We start from the raw sequence: 16,211 nt of genomic DNA on the forward strand, positions 1-16,211 counted from the left end.
GAATATTCGGTCGACATTAATCATCTTGCTCAGAAAATCCTAGTAGACGTTTACGCGATTCTATGTATTCAACTTTCAGATCTAACATTTCCTTCTACCGTCGCTCCGCTTTCTTCGGATTTTATTGGTTTTGTGGTTCCTGCGTGAGTCACTTTTTTCGCTTGTTTGGCTTCTACTTGTTTCTGCTTTTGTTCTCTTTGGGTTCAACTATGATGACTTTTTCTTAGGATATGTTGAAATCCTGTTTCCTCTCTCTCTCTCTCCCCTGCTAATAATTCTAGGCGTTACTGAATATGCAGCACAGAATCCAAAGTTGTACTAAAAGATATAGAGGGAAGATGGAGTGCAAGACTTTAGATTTAATTATGCACAGCATATTGCAATAATGTATTGGATAAAGTAATAAAAATCAGGAATTGTTCAATACCAGTGACTATTTTTTGGAAAAAGGAGGAGAAGAATAAAATAAAGAAGGCATGCAAGATAAATATTGTCCAAGTTGTCTCAATTTTAAAAAGAAAACATTAAGTCATAGGTCAATGATTACACATGTTGAGCTCATCAAATCATTAGACCTGTACAACCATAAAACTCAACCCTACAAGCCTGTTAATTGAACCAAATTGTGCCAATGAGACCCAAGGAATTCAAACCTGATCTTTATCCGAGTTTCAAGTGGTTTTCGAGTTAGGAGCAATAACTCCATAAATAGAACCGTATTTAAAGTAGTGCATGTTATCAGCATCACATTTGGTGCATGTGAGTTGTCTTTCATTGCGAAGGTCTGCCCATATATAGTTAAGCTTCTGGATAAGGATGCAAACGGATCGGATCTGAATTAGCTAAATACATAGTAAATTTGAATCCGGATAAGGTCAGAACAGCCAAAAATCATAAAACTTTCATACTGGATCCAGTCTGTTTGCGTCCCTACTTGGGGAGGTCATGAGGGTAGAATCATGTGATCAGAGCATCAAAACCAGACCCATCGTAGGCCTCAGTAAAAGTGAGTGAATTGAATTCCCACTGACTAATTTTTTAAATATCCAGTCAACTTCCAAATGAGCACAACAATTCTTGGAGTATCTTCTCCTCTAGATCAACTACCCGTACTATGCCACCCTTTCTCATACTTTTTTGTTGCAACTATGCAAATAATCTACGTCAGAGGACAACAAACGGATAGTTTTCACCATTTAAAAGTGCAACTTTGTGGTATTTTAGATCTGTGGTTATCTAATACGCTTCGTTCCAATTAAAGAAAGATTGTTTACTTTGCCCTAAGTCCAAGTATCTTCCTAGCGTCGGAGTTTTACGCTGCCAGCACGACGACCGTAGGTATGGCAGCAGGCTGAGCCAGTGCAGTTTCTTCAGGTTATAAATTAAAAAAAAAGTCCTGGTTATAAATTTGTAATACATCAAATTTAGACTCTTTTAGCTTCAAATTGTTATTTCCTAATTGTGGCATTTGGTTAAATTGATTTTTTTTTGTTCTTGATGCGTTTCCATCATCATCACCATCACCATCACCATCAATTGGGGTAATGACCCTAAATGTGGGTTACATTGTACATGTGGCATTTAATTCTCTAGCAGAAAATCATAGGTGCAAGCTTTGAATGATCAATCTGGCCCCTCGGATTTGATCAGAAAGATTCATCTATCGTGAATTGCAATTTGGATCGAGTAATTTTGATGTAAATATGTGGTTTTTCGTTTGCAAAAAAATTGGCTTTTGGGCTAATGTTCGATCTCATATAATGCGCCAAAAAACCATTTTTAAAGATCTTAAAAAAAACTTATTTATGCAACATAATCAGATAGTCTAAAACATGCTTTTGAGTACATGTTTGAATAGTCTTTTTTCTCTCTCTCTCTCTCTAAAAAAAATGACTATTCAAACAACGTAGATCTTATGCCCGCTGATCTGCCAAAAATTCAAGAGAACACATATAGAGCACCTTATTAGATAGTATGTTACAGTCCAACGTAGGTTTGGGTGAGCTCGTGTTGATAAAATCTCTAAAATATTTTATATATAATATATTTTTAATGTAATAAATAAAGAAAAGAATGCATAGAATATACATATAAAGAGAAAGATGCATGAAATATATATAAAATATGAACTTTAGTGTGTAAGATATACAACACATAATTCTAAGTGTAATACATAACCATTATATGCATATTCTATATAAGATTTAACATGAATTATTTTACACGAGCAAGCATGTGTTCGACTCGTCTCATTCAGATACGAGCTCAGCTCACGAGCTGAATCACCAGCTCGATCATCAAGTAAACGAGCTGACCAGCCCAAACATTCTCTCTTTGGCTCATTTACCAGCCTGAAGTCAGACAATGCAGGAGAAAACAATGTAACCGCGGGCACGGCCTAGGAAATAAGGGTGTGGGAGGCTACGATGTTTAAGAAATGCCTCATGCCCTGCTTGTGCTGTAAAACAGCAAGGGTGATTGTGATGTAATAAGCAATGTTTGGGAACTATTAGTGAGCATTCTCTGTCCAGTCATCCCAGCGATATTCAAGATCGTGATAATCATGCAAGAGACAATAATAGAAAATCCAACGATAATGTGGATAAGGTCAATCTCCAACATGAAAATCAGAGTAGCAAGGATGGTAACAGCGGGTGTCAAGGAGCGATTATCAAGGAGAATGTGAAAGGTAATCCAAATAGCCGTTGTAACGATAAAGATGACAAGAGAGCCGATGATAAAGATGATGGCTCTATAAACTGTAAAAGGGGAAGCCCAAAAACTTAAAAAAGAATATATTTTCTGCTCTGGCCTTACTATGGATGTAGGCTCATACAACCGAACCACATAAATCTACGTGTTCCTTTTCACACATGGTATCAGAGCCATTACCAGCTTGAGTATCTGGTTTCTTCTATCCTTTTCCTTCATGGTTTCCTAATCCAATGTTACAGCCAAATATTCTTACCCAGTGACTCTTAATGTCGCTAATTTTATATCAATTAAACTTTCCCACACCAATTATCTCTTGTGAAAAACCCAACTTCTTGGGATTATAGAGTCACAAGACCTCCAAGGATTCATTGATGGGTCTACTCCAGCTCCTACTAAACATATTGCTAGTACCAATGAGCAGCAAGTCCCCAATCCAGATTTTGCTGCTTGGAAAAGATTGGGCAGGCTGCTGCAGGGATGGATAATAGGTACCTTATCCAAAGTAGTTCTGGGCTTAGTAGTAGGGATAGAGACTGCACAACAGGTATGGTCCACCTTAGAGGAAAATTTCGCTCTTGACTCTTAAGAAAGAGAATGTTTTTTTATTCAAAAAATGCAGACCCATCGTAAAGGATCGCAAAGTATGGTTGAATATTTGGCTTCTTTTAAAAATATATGCGATGAACTTGCTGGCATCGACAAGCCACAAACCGATGAGAACAAGGTTTTTTCTCTCCTAAATGGACTCAGTAATGAATATGAGTCCTTTGTCATGGCTATGCGCAAGCCGCCCATTCTTTCTTACAACCGCCTGGTTATGCTCCTGGAAGGGCATGATACTCGCAAATCCCTTGCTAATCAATCTAGCTCCATTAATCAGAATAAGGCTTTCTTCACCCAGAAACAAGGTCAAGGGAGAGGCTATAACAACAACAGAAGAGGCAGTTTTAACCAGTTCTCATCCCGCGGGCGTTGTTTCAATCAATATGGCAACCAGTCCTCTCACCAAAACAATCAGCAACAACAATCTTTTGGACATAATCAACAAAATGATAAGCAGCAAAACAATCAGAAAGAAAAAATCATATGTCAAATCTGCTCAGAGCCAAACCATTCTACACTAAAATGCTACAATAGGTTTAATCAGATGTACTAGGCAGCTGATGCTCCCCAAGCCTTGGCAGCGATGAACCCCTCAGATGCTCAAGATGAAGTATGGTTCCCTGACATAAGAGCCAACTCTCACATCACTGCGAACCCATGTAATCTTACTCAACTTCAACCATATAAAGGGGCCAAAAAAATCATGGTTGGCAATGGGCAAAAGCTTCCAATCACTCACGTTGGGCTTACTTCACTTGATATTCTGTCCAAGAAGTTGAATCTTAACAATGTTCTAGTCGTGCCTCTGATAAAAAAGAATCTTATTTCTGTTAGTCAACTCACATATGACCAAGATCTCATTTTTTAATTTTTTGCCACTAATTTTGTGATAAAAGACAGGAAAACTTAGAGAAAGATAGCATCAGGGCATAGAAGTGGAGATCTATACGTGCTAGCCAATGAATCTAAAAAAGTCTTCTTCTCCAATCAGCAACAGACAATAGATTTTGATACATGGCACCACAGTCTGGGACACCCACATACGGGGATTGTGGAGTTTTTGCATAGAAATAATTTTATTAGGTGTTCAAATAAAAAAAGTAATGGTTTATGTGAGAGTTGTGCCATTGCTAAATCCGGTCGTCTTCCTTTTGATGTTTCTTTTTCACATTGTAGGCACTTATTTGAGAAAATTCATTGTGACTTGTGGGGTCCAACCTCAATTATTTCTTTTCAAGGTTTTAAATATTACGTTGATATTGTTGATGACTGCAACCGATATACATGGATTTATCCATTGAAATCCAAACGTTATTTTTTTTTGAAAAAATAAAAAAATTCAAAAAATGATTGAGAGTCAATTTCAGACAACCATTAAAAGTCTTCAGTCGGATGGCGACACCGAGTTTACAGCCTTAGCTTTTCAAGAACATCTAAAAGACCATGAGATTCAACATCTTCTTTCCTGTCCTAAAACCCCAGAACAAAATGCTAGGGTTGAGAGAAAACATCGAAGCATCGTCGAACTTGGTTTGAGCATGATGTTTCACACAGCGGTGCCTCTCAAATATTGGATAGAAGGATTTACTACTGCATCCTGGTTACTTAACAAACTACCTTCTTCAGTATTGAAAATAAAAACTCCTTATGAAAGGCTATTTTTCAAAAAACCAGATTACTCATATTTAAGGACTTTTGGATCCTGTTGCTGTCTGCATTTGAGAGACTATGCCAAGCATAAACTTGAGCCTTAAACTCTGCCATGCATCTTCATGGGATATAGTGACAACTATAAAGGTTATCAATGTTTGCATCTCTCGACAGGACATGTTTATATAAATCGTCATGTTATATTTGACGAACAAAGTTTGCCGTTTAAATCAAAAGTCTCCAAAAATGATGTTACACTTTGTGACTACATTTTTTTCTGAATGGCGTTCAGATTATGAAGATGATCTAGAGACACTTCCCATACCAACCAGTTCACCCGCTTATGCTACTCGATCTCAGTTGCTTCTTGATGCAGGTACTAATACTGTTGAGCCTAATAAAGAGGGAAACCATGTTGAGGACCAACCTACAACAATGCATGCACCCATCACTATTGAGGAACAACCAACTTCTCTTACAGCTCCATCTACGCCAAATGAACCACCATGAGCATACCACTATTGAGGATTAGCCCAACCTTCTTACAACTCCCCCAACAACCAATTCCCATGGTATGGTTACACGCAAGTCGGCATTGTCAAGCCAAACCCCAAATATTTTTTGACCGAGCTTTTCATTCCCTCTGAACCAAAAACTATTAAAACTGCTCTTAATGATCCTCAATGGTACCAAGCCATGAAAAAGGAAATGACCGCCCTCCATCAAACTCACGCCTGGGATTTAGTCCCCAAGGAACCCAACATGAACATAATCGGATGTAAATGGGTCTTTAAGACTAAACTTAAGGCTGATGGGACCCTCGAACGACTTAGGGCATGATTAATCGCCAAAGGATACACTCAGCTGCCCAGAGTTGATTTTGTTGAGACCTTTTCCCCAATTATAAAGCCTACAACCATCCAACTTGTTATTTTTATAGCCATTTCCTGAGGGTGGACCGTTCGACAGATGGATATCAAAAATGCCTTTTTACATGGGTCTAGAAGAGACAGTTTTTATGGAGCAACCACCCGGTTTCATCAACCCTTCTCATCTACATCATGTTTGTTGGCTCAACCGAGCTCTCTGTGGACTTAAACAATCTTCTCGCACCTGGTTTGATCGATTCACCTCATTCCTCCTCACTATTGGTTTCTACTGCAGTGGTGCCGACTCTTCTCTTTTTATTTGTCATGCTAATGAGGGCAGCATTTATCTACTTTTGTATGTGGAAGATATTATCGTCATCGGAAGCAACGATTCTTTTCTCACCGGCTCAGACTATTTTACAACTCACTTAAGAATTTGCTGTGAAAGACTTGGGAAAATTACATCATTTTCTTGGTATACAGGTTAAGCATTTTCCAAGAGGACTCTTTCTCAATCAAAGTAGATATGCCCGAGAGATCCTCGATCGGGCCAACATGGCTCATTGCAAACCCATCTCCACCCCCATGGTAAGACAACCAAAACCACCTCATGGTGACTCTCCTTTTGAAGATGTTCGACGTTATCAAAGTCTTGCTGGCAGTTTACAGTATCTTACCTTTACTCATCTCGATCTTGCTTATAATGTTAACTTCATTTGTTAGTTTATGCATGCATATTCTACTCTATGTCAAAGGGACACTCGAGTATGAAATTTGGCTTATGGCCCATACTCCTCTGTTGCTTTACGGTTTCTCTGATGTTGATTGGGTAGGCTGCCTCCTTACTCGTAGATCTACTACAAGCTTTTGTATATTTCTTTGAGGAAACTGCATATCATGGAGTGAGAAAAAACAACCAACTGTTGCACGGTCCAGCTCTGATGCCGAATATCGCGCACTTGCATCTTCCGCCGCAGAGGTCACATGGATAGCAACCATCTTACAAGATCTAGGGGCCTACATTTCACAGCCTCCTACTATCTTCTGCGACAATATGTCTGCGTTACACATGACAATTAATCCCGTGTTTCACAACCGCAGTAAGCACATCAAAGTTGATTATCATTTTGTGCGTGAAAAGGTGGCCCAATGACAGCTTGAAACTCGGTTCGCGTCTTCTCATGGCCAGCTCATGGATATTTTTACAAAGCCTTTAACTAAAGTGCTTTTCCATTCATTACGCTTCAAGCTTGGCCTTTATCCCTCGTTGCCAAGCTTGAGGGGGGGGGGGGGGGGTATTCTTCGCCCAATCATCCCAGCGATATTCAAGATCGTGATAATCATGCAAGAGACGATAATGGAAAATCCAACGATAACGTGAATAAGGTCAATCCCCAACATGAAAATCGGAGTAGCAAGGATGGTAACAACGGGTGTCAAGGAGCTAATATCAAGGAGAATGTGAAAGGTAATCTAAATAGTTATTGTAACGATAAAGATGACAAGAGAGTCAATGATAAAGATATGGCTCAATAAAATGTAAAAGGAAAAGCCTGAAAACTTAAGAAAGAATATATTTTTTGCTCTGGTCTTACCGTGGATGTAGGCTCATACAGCCGAACCACGTAGCCTGCATGCAGCCAATGTAAAGATTTTTCTTTTCTATGAGCTTGAAGGATGCAACCAATTATTTCAACTTGACTCTCTGGCCACTAAAAATGTCACAATCCTCTGTCAACAAAAAAAACAAAACTGAAAAAGTTGTCCTCAAATTCAACCACTAAGCAAGGTGGGCTCAAAGCATTTCACGGGCTCAATGCAAGGTTCGTTTGAATTGCAAATGCGTGTGGACAGGGTGTGCCCAAAAAAGTACATGCACTATTCGAGAACAGGACAGGATGCACTGTCCTGCCCTATCCACCTATCTCAAAAAAATGATTTTTTTTTTTTTTTTTGTATTTTTTGTCTGAGAATGTACGTTCTCCGCTATTTCTTGGACGTCAAATAACCATCCATGGAACACACCAATATTGCGTCTGCGCATTCCACATTTGGGTGAGCATGTGGGCAGTGCTTGGTGCCTCCAGCCACAGACTGCAATTCAAACGCATCCCAAAGGCAAAACGAAAGCCATAACTCCAATAAGCACCAGGGACCGTTTTGACTGAGATGCTGATCCCATCTCTACATTAGACTTTAATTTGTAAGGCAAGGTGAGTCATATTTAAGTAAGCCACGTGCACCGCCGGCCCACACGTTACGTTCACTGCCTACCAATCAAACTAATTTCTCACAAATTTCTGTTCTAAAGAAGAGAAGAAAAGAAGCATAGTTTAAAAACTCGTCCGGTTGACCCGGTGACTCGGCCCAGATCAGTCACCAGGTCAAAAAATCTGTTGAACTCGTTTTTAACAAAATGCAGTCAAGCAGCCATGGGCTGACTCGGTCGAGTCATGAGCGAGTCAGCCGAATTAAGGGAATAATATATTTTATATATAATTACATATATTATATAAAATATATTATAAATATTATATATAATATATAAAAATATGGTTATACATGTATTAATAAAATTATATATTAAGTATTATAAAAAATATCATATAATATATATTATATATTATTGGTAAATACTATAAAATATAGATGGTATATAACATATTTATATATTTTATATAAAATATAAAATTAACATGACCTGGCCTAGACATCGAGTTGACCAGGGTGAGTCATTAGTCACTCAAGGATGAGCCAAGTGACAGTCACCGAGTTTTAAAACACTAGAAAAAAGGTTCTATTGGAAGAAAAGACCATAGTGACGTCCCACATCATAAATCGAATCTTGATAACAAATTCTAAAACTGAATTGATTTCCAATTCGATGCACTAAAAATCTCAAAAAAAATAAAACCCCCAAATTTTGTATGTATAATCCAAGTAGGACTTTTCACCTTATATATATATATATATAATCTAACTTTAAACTAGTGTTTAACATTTAGATGGATTCAATTTTATAAAATGATTAAAACACCCTTAAAATAAAAATATTTTTGAGAAATATAAGATTACTTTTTGAAGTAAAAAAGGTAAGTTTGATAGCTTCTTAAAATTATATTTTTTGGAAAAGGTTTGACTTTTCAATTCTCTTCATGTTCAAAATGCCCAAAAAAGTAATCATGCACTAGTTTAATGTTAGATTAACCCACATATATATATATATAGTAAAAAAACCTATGAAAAACTTGATTCATATTGGTTGGTAAACATATTTTAGTTACCCATATATATACGAATCAAATATGTTTGTTGGTATGAATCGAGATTTTCATAGTTTTTTTTGCAAACCTAACCTTGCATATGCATTTGGCATAGTCTATTTGCTAGAAGTCAATTGTTGGATCATCGTAATTGGATCAAGAAATATGATTTTTTATGCTTGAATATTTATAAAAATTCTAAGCCATTGATTTTCAATCTTTAAAAGACCCTTCTTATACATTATAATTGGATGTCTAAGAGTCTATTTCTATAAAACCAAGCCTCTAGATCACATCCGTATGACAAAATTTTCAAAAAAAAGTAAAAAACCTATGAAATTCTTGGTTCATACCAGTAAATATATTTGGTTGATAAACATATTTCAGTTACATATATATATATATATGAGAAGTTAGAATATGTTTACCAATCAAATATGTTTGCTGGTATGAATCGAGATTTTTATAGTTTTTTTTGCAAATATTAATCCTGCTAATGCATTCGATGAGATTTTTATAATTTTTTTTGCAAATTTAATCCTGCTAATACATTCAGTGTAGTTCATTTGCTAAGAATTGATTGTTGGATCATCAAAATCAGATCAAGAAATTTGCTTTCTTATGTTTGAATATTTATGAAAATTCTAAGCCATTGATTTTCAACCCTTGAAAGATCCTTCTTATGCATATGCATCGTAATTAGATGATCTGAATGCCTATTTCTATAAAATCAAGCATTTAGGTGGCATCCAAATCATTACAAGAAAAACGTTAATTAGCGACGGATTATTTTCGTTGCAAAGTTGTGACAGATTAGCTAGAGAAAACTAGTCGTACCTAAAATTGGAATTAGCGACAAAAAATTTCTGTAGCAAAATCTGTCGCTCATTAGCGACGAAAATAATTCATCTCAAAATCCATCGCAAATTAGCGACAGATTAGCAACAAAAATTTTCTATCGCTAATTTGTGATGGATTTTGACCATCGCTACTTTTTGATTTAAACCGGCCATCTAGGGAGCAAAATTCTCCCTCTCCCTCTCTTTGATAATTTTTGATATAAAACGGCCTCTGTACGGTCGGATCGGACCCCTCCTCCCAAGCTTTTTGATAACACGCTCCCTTCTAAAGGTTTTCCCTCTTCTTTCTTCCTCGTTTCCTTAATTGCTTGCATCATTTTTTTTTGTTTTCTTTTTTTTTTTACTGATCAAGAGAGCTTGTTATGTTGCCTTCCTTGCAGAGGTGCTGGAGATTTGGTGGGGTGCGGACGCTGTGTGCTTCAACATCGACAGCACGGTGTGCGTCGACGAGGGGATCAACGAGTTGGCAGATTTCTGTGGCGCCAGAAAAGCAGTAGCTGAGTGGACGAAGAGGTGTGTTTGGTGAAGGATTGAGGGATTTAGGTGTTTTGGTTGTGTTTTTTGAATTTTTTTTGTTTGTTTGTTTTGAGGCAAAGCAATGGGTGGATCTGTTCCATTTCAGAACGCTCTGGCTGCGAGGCTCAATTTGTTCAAGCCTTCATTGGCTCAAGCGAATGATTTCCTCAGAGGCCTCCTAGGTGATGCATTTTTCTCCTACATTTATTCTTCATTCATTGTGGTTGGGTGTTTCTGTAAATGTCAAAAAAAATTGTTTTGTTTTTGTTCTCTCTCTTTTTGTTGTTTTCTTTTGTTTCGACCATTTTTTATACTATTGCATGAAATTTCTGTAGTTGTTTCTTATATTTTCAAATTAAAATCTCTTCAAGACTGTTTTTCTCAAATTCAATGAAATATTGCTTTCAGAGGAAGAAAATGCCGACCATAGATGATTAATTTTAAAATTTCTTGTGAGAGAAATGGTCAACACTATTATTGGTGGCTCTGGTCCTACACATGCATAGCTGCACATGATATCCATGGTTAGTGACACAGTATATTTTGTACATACTTTTGACATCCGATAAATGTCTGTTGGGTGTGGAGGTACTCTTTATGCGGTACTATTCTGTATAAGCTTAAAATTCCACTGGATAAAATATTTACTTTGTATTTCTTGTATTGTGTGACTTGTTTCAATATACTTAGAATTTTTAGCACTAATTTAGTCAATTATGTGCCAGATCTGACAAAAGCATCTGCAAAATTTGGAAAGGCATTGAATGAAGAACAAATTCGTTGTTTAGCTAATAGCTTGATGCCTTGAGTACGTACTCCTAGCAACTTGTGTAACATGTTGTGAATGATAGTCAAGTGCTTCTCTTACTTTTTTCTTGCTTTCCTAAGCATCCAAAATTTTGAAATATTAATTTCTCATGGCAGAGAAGGAAGCTAGATTGAAAGAAAAGGCAATGGTCAAGGAGATGGAGCAAAACAAGTGGAAAGTTGAGAAAGAACATAAACGATTGGATCAAGAACTCAAGAGGGAGCAATTTCAAAATGTAAGAATAATCTTTTTACACTTCTACCTGAATGATGAAAAACTCGAAAAGCTTTTGGATTCATTATCTAACTCCTTCAGCTGCCATCTAGAAGGTAATCTGTGTGTCAGGCGTTGAGTACATTTCAACATGATGTTACTAGTGGTTCTTTACAGTGTGAGGCTGAAAACTTTTTCATCCAAGTAGTCTTGCCAATTTATTTATTTTATTGGAATTTTCTAGATTCAGACCATGTATATTTGCATCCACTTGCAGTTCAATCATGATCAAAATTTTCAATAGTGAAAGGTTACTTACCTTTTCATGTGTATGCCTTTAGAGACATTTTTTATATGCATCATACTTGTGGTTCAGACATTTGTTTCAGTTTTAAAAAGTAGGACGATCACACATTATTTTACTTAATTTTGTTGGTTAGATGATGAGTTAATTGAGGTTCCATCAAGAATCTCTCTTAACCGTCCCATAAGGTATCGATGGCACCCTTACCAGCAATTTTATGGTCTCATATATTTGCTATGCTTCTCTGAGAGTTATTAACCAACAACAATGTGTGTCTTTTGATTGTTGATAGCTTCCTGCGTACTAGAACCCCTCTTAAAGGGTAGAGTTATAATTAAACACCTTCAGGTAAGACATGTACTGAATGTTGATGTTAAAGAAGCAGTGGTAATCCAAACAAAATGTTTTAATTTTTTTTTTAATTTTGTGATAGATTAGCGACAGATATTATCCGTCGCTAATATTTAGTTTTGTGACAGAATGTAATCCGTCACTAATTCGTTGCTAAAATAGCGACAGATTAGCAACGAATATATATCTGACACAAAACCAAATCTGTGCTTATTTAACAATGGATTAACGACAGACATGATCCGTCGTTACGCCATTGCAAATTAGCGACAAAAGTAGCGACAAATAAATTTTTTCGCTAATTAGCGATCAGGAATATGCGACAGACTTTATCCATCGCTAAACTGTTTAGCGACATACTCTATCTGTCGCTAAATTGTTTAGCGACGGATAGCATATGTCGCTAATCCACATTTTTCTTGTAGTGAATGGTAATTTTTTTGAAAAAAAAGTAGAAAAGCTTAAGAAAATCTTGGTTCATACCAATAAACATATTTTGTTGGTAAACATATTTCAGATACCCATATAGGAAAGGTAAACCATTTAACCAAAAGAATATCCAAAATCTATAACTACACATCGATTAGATGACTCCCCTTCTTCAATGTTTTGGCATCTTATTGACCAGACTTCATATATTTGTTCTTTATAATTTATTTGGTAAGAAATATACTTTACACGAAGACTTTACGACTTATAAGCATGTTTTTTGAATCATAAAAAATTGATGGCTCACAATGCATTTAAAATTTTATAATATAAAATACTATGGGTTGTGGATTTTTAGTGCTTTTCAAAACACATCTAAACATTTAAAATTCATAATTCAAAATATGTCACTCACTATGTGAATGATAAAAATCCAGTATGCAAAGTTCGATTGACTAAAATTTTATAATACAAAATGTTATGGGTTGCCGATTTTTAGTGCTTTTAAAAACACATCTAAATATCAAAAATTCATAATCCAAAACATGTTGCTAAATAAATGAATGATAAAAATCTAATATGTAAAGTCCGATCGATGAAAAACTCGATTGTTAGGTAAGGAACACCGTCGATTATCATCGGTTGTAGATTTTGGATCTTCCTTTTGTTGAATAGTCTGCTATATATATATATATATATATATATATATTAATGAGTAGGTGCTTGAACATGTTGGCCATCCATCGCATACTTGACGAACAACAAACAAACAAAAAAGCATTAAAATGACAAGTTTTTTTGCCCAAATAGCTTTAGCAGCACTCAAACACTAAAGGTTTGGGCTGAAAAATGACTCTTAGCGGCACAGAAAAAGCACCACTAACGATATGAGGGACACACACTGTATTACAAAATTATAATGTCATGCAAGTCTCTTATACCTTTAGGCACCTTTTGAGTGTCGCTAAAGGTCTTTTTATGCCCAAACCTTTAGAGACACTTTTTCAGCCCGAAGCCATTTGGGTAAAAAAAACTCGTCATTTTGATGAGTTTTCATGTTTTTTTTTTCACTGGTCACCTATCAAGTGTGCGATGGATGACCAGCATGTTCAAGCACCTATTCACTCTCTCTCTCTCTCTCTCTCTCTCTCTCTCTCTATATATATATATATATATATATATATATATATAGAGAGAGAGAGAGAGAGAGAGAGAGAGAGTTGCTAGCTAATTGGGTTTTTGAAGGTTTTTCTCGTGTTTTCCTTAGATTGACCATACTGATGTGTTAAATATGGTCAGCTTATTAGGAAATTATACTTTGATCATATTTTTTGATAAGAAACATAATTATTTAAGCCTTCAATATTTATGAAAATCTTAGACCGTCAATTTTTAAACCTTATAAAAAGCTACTTGCATATCACAGAATCAAATGATTAAAGAGAATTCATATAAAATTAAGCATGTAAAACACAACCGTACTATCAGATTTAAGAAAAACAAAAGAAAACCCCTTCTGACTAGTGGTTGTGGAAAAGTGGTTAGTAGCTGTCACCTTATTTATATATATATATATATATATATATATATATATATATATATATATATATATATATATATAGAGAGAGAGAGAGAGAGAGAGAGAGAGAGGTATGATTCCTCTAAAATCAAGCATGCAGAATACATTGGTATGATCAGATATGAAAAAATACATGAAATAACCCTCCAAAAAAATCCTGTACAGTAGTAACGGACACGAATCAGTGTAAGCAGATGTGCCCTACTCTCTATATCCACGAGAACGCAGAAAATCCTAAAAATCTTCGGCTCTGCACTCTTTGAGAACGTGTCACAAACAAACAGACGTTTCTCGGACGTTGGAATTTTTATCTTGGGCGTCATGGCGCCTTTAGGTGAGACCAAGGCGCTCCAGCAAACCTGGCAAAGAGGAAAGCAGAACCATGACACAGGCATCGACCCACGTTGCATCAGCTCATTGTTATCCCTGGTTGCACCTCCATCATCCTCTCTCCTCCAGCAAATTACTGCTCCAACCTTCATCGTTTACGTAGTGTAATTCCACATAAAATCACCTTTAACCACACTCTCTCACTCTCTCTCTCTCGATACTGCCAACGTCTCTATTATAATAGATGTAATATCGAATGAGTAATTAATTTCATATTGTCTTTGCTAAGACCTTCTTGCGTAGCAAATTGCATCATTCCAGAAGAAAACAGACCTCCTTTGCTTTAGCAAACAGACACAGAGGATACAAATTATACAGAGAGAGAGAGAGAGAGAGAGAGAGAGAGAGAGAGAGAGAGAATATTAATGGATGTCAACAACAAGGCTGGCCCTCAATGTCTTAATTTTCCGCCTCTCATGACCCCATCAGCTAACAACCCTTTCCCCCTTCTACCTTGGTTGGCTCCCACCCACCCGACTTTGTCCGGTTTCATGTGTTGCCATCAAGACGAATAAATAGCAAAACCCCCACACACCCACATATTAGAAAAGATATCGGAAGGCAATACACAAAGAAAAGAAAGAAGGAAACAAAAATATCACTTTCCTTTTCCTTCAAAGCTATTAACAACTAGTTAATCGAGTTTTACACATCCTCACATATCAACCAACCAAAGGCGAGAAAGGCAAAAACAAGAAAAAAAAAAAAAAGAGATAGGAACACCAAAATTCTCTCTCTCTCTCTCTCTGTATCTCTCTCATGAGAGGAGGGTAGGAATTATTTTATCATCATCATCATCGATCAGGCTCTAAAACAGCCAACATGGTGAGGCTGCTTCTCCTTGTCGATTAGGCCCTGAATGTATCGGAACTGGGCGACATGGCAAGGGATGGTGATCGTGCCCTTCTGATCGAACCCGTACTCGTCCTCAGCCTCCTTCAACAGCTGCATGAACAACGGGTGGTTGAGATATATGATGGGCACGACGAACCTTTGTTGCTCCTCCCCTTGCCCCACCAATATGGCGAAGTAGCCCTTGGGGATGTCCTTATAGAAGGACTCGTTCTTCTTCCCATGGTGGAGATGAGGTAGGTGCAGGTGAAAGCTAGGCATGTGTTTATCGCTGCCCATCAACAACAACCCGCACCTTCCAACAACAAAATCAAGAATCCCAAACAAAACTCAAAACCCAAAGCTAAAAGCTTTACAAACAAGAAGATGATTCTGTCAAAGGGGAAGAAGAGAGAAAGGCCATGGATCGGAGCCAGAGATTTTTAGGGTGAAAAGGTTTAAGCAAGATTCACACAAGGACTTGGGAACGTTGGTCATGATCAACGGTGTCTTCCAAGAGTGTATAGATACATGCGAGCCAGAGAAGATGATGAGAGAGGAAGGAAGGAAAAGATAAACACAGTGAAGGGGGAAGGGCTTGAGAGTAGTTGTATGAAGAGAGGTAAGGGCAATTGCTGCTTACTTGCTTTATACACAAAAAAACTTGGCCTCATTTTAGAAGAAAAGATTTTTAATAATTTTATTGTGGAGTACGGCTGATAGAGTATCAAGGCTTCGAGTTACGTTACCAACGGGTAGGGCTGGCAATCGGGTCGGGTTGGCGGGTTGGCGTGTCAGCATACCTCAACCCGTTTATTAAACGGGTCGGC

General features: G+C 37.0%; 1 pseudogene across 1 annotated transcript; it reads right to left on the bottom strand.

Annotated features, from left to right (window-relative positions):
- Positions 1-15,136: 15,136 nt before the first annotated feature.
- Positions 15,137-15,999, bottom strand: LOC149828381 (auxin-responsive protein SAUR32 pseudogene; annotated as a pseudogene). Its single transcript, XR_016434023.1, has one exon. The product of XR_016434023.1 is annotated as an auxin-responsive protein SAUR32 pseudogene (transcript).
- Between the last annotated feature and the right edge of the window lie 212 nt (positions 16,000-16,211).

The sequence above is a fragment of the Nuphar pumila genome, chromosome 9, assembly GCF_984573655.1.
Source record: "Nuphar pumila chromosome 9, dmNupPumi1.hap1.1, whole genome shotgun sequence".
Lineage (NCBI taxonomy): Eukaryota > Viridiplantae > Streptophyta > Magnoliopsida > Nymphaeales > Nymphaeaceae > Nuphar > Nuphar pumila.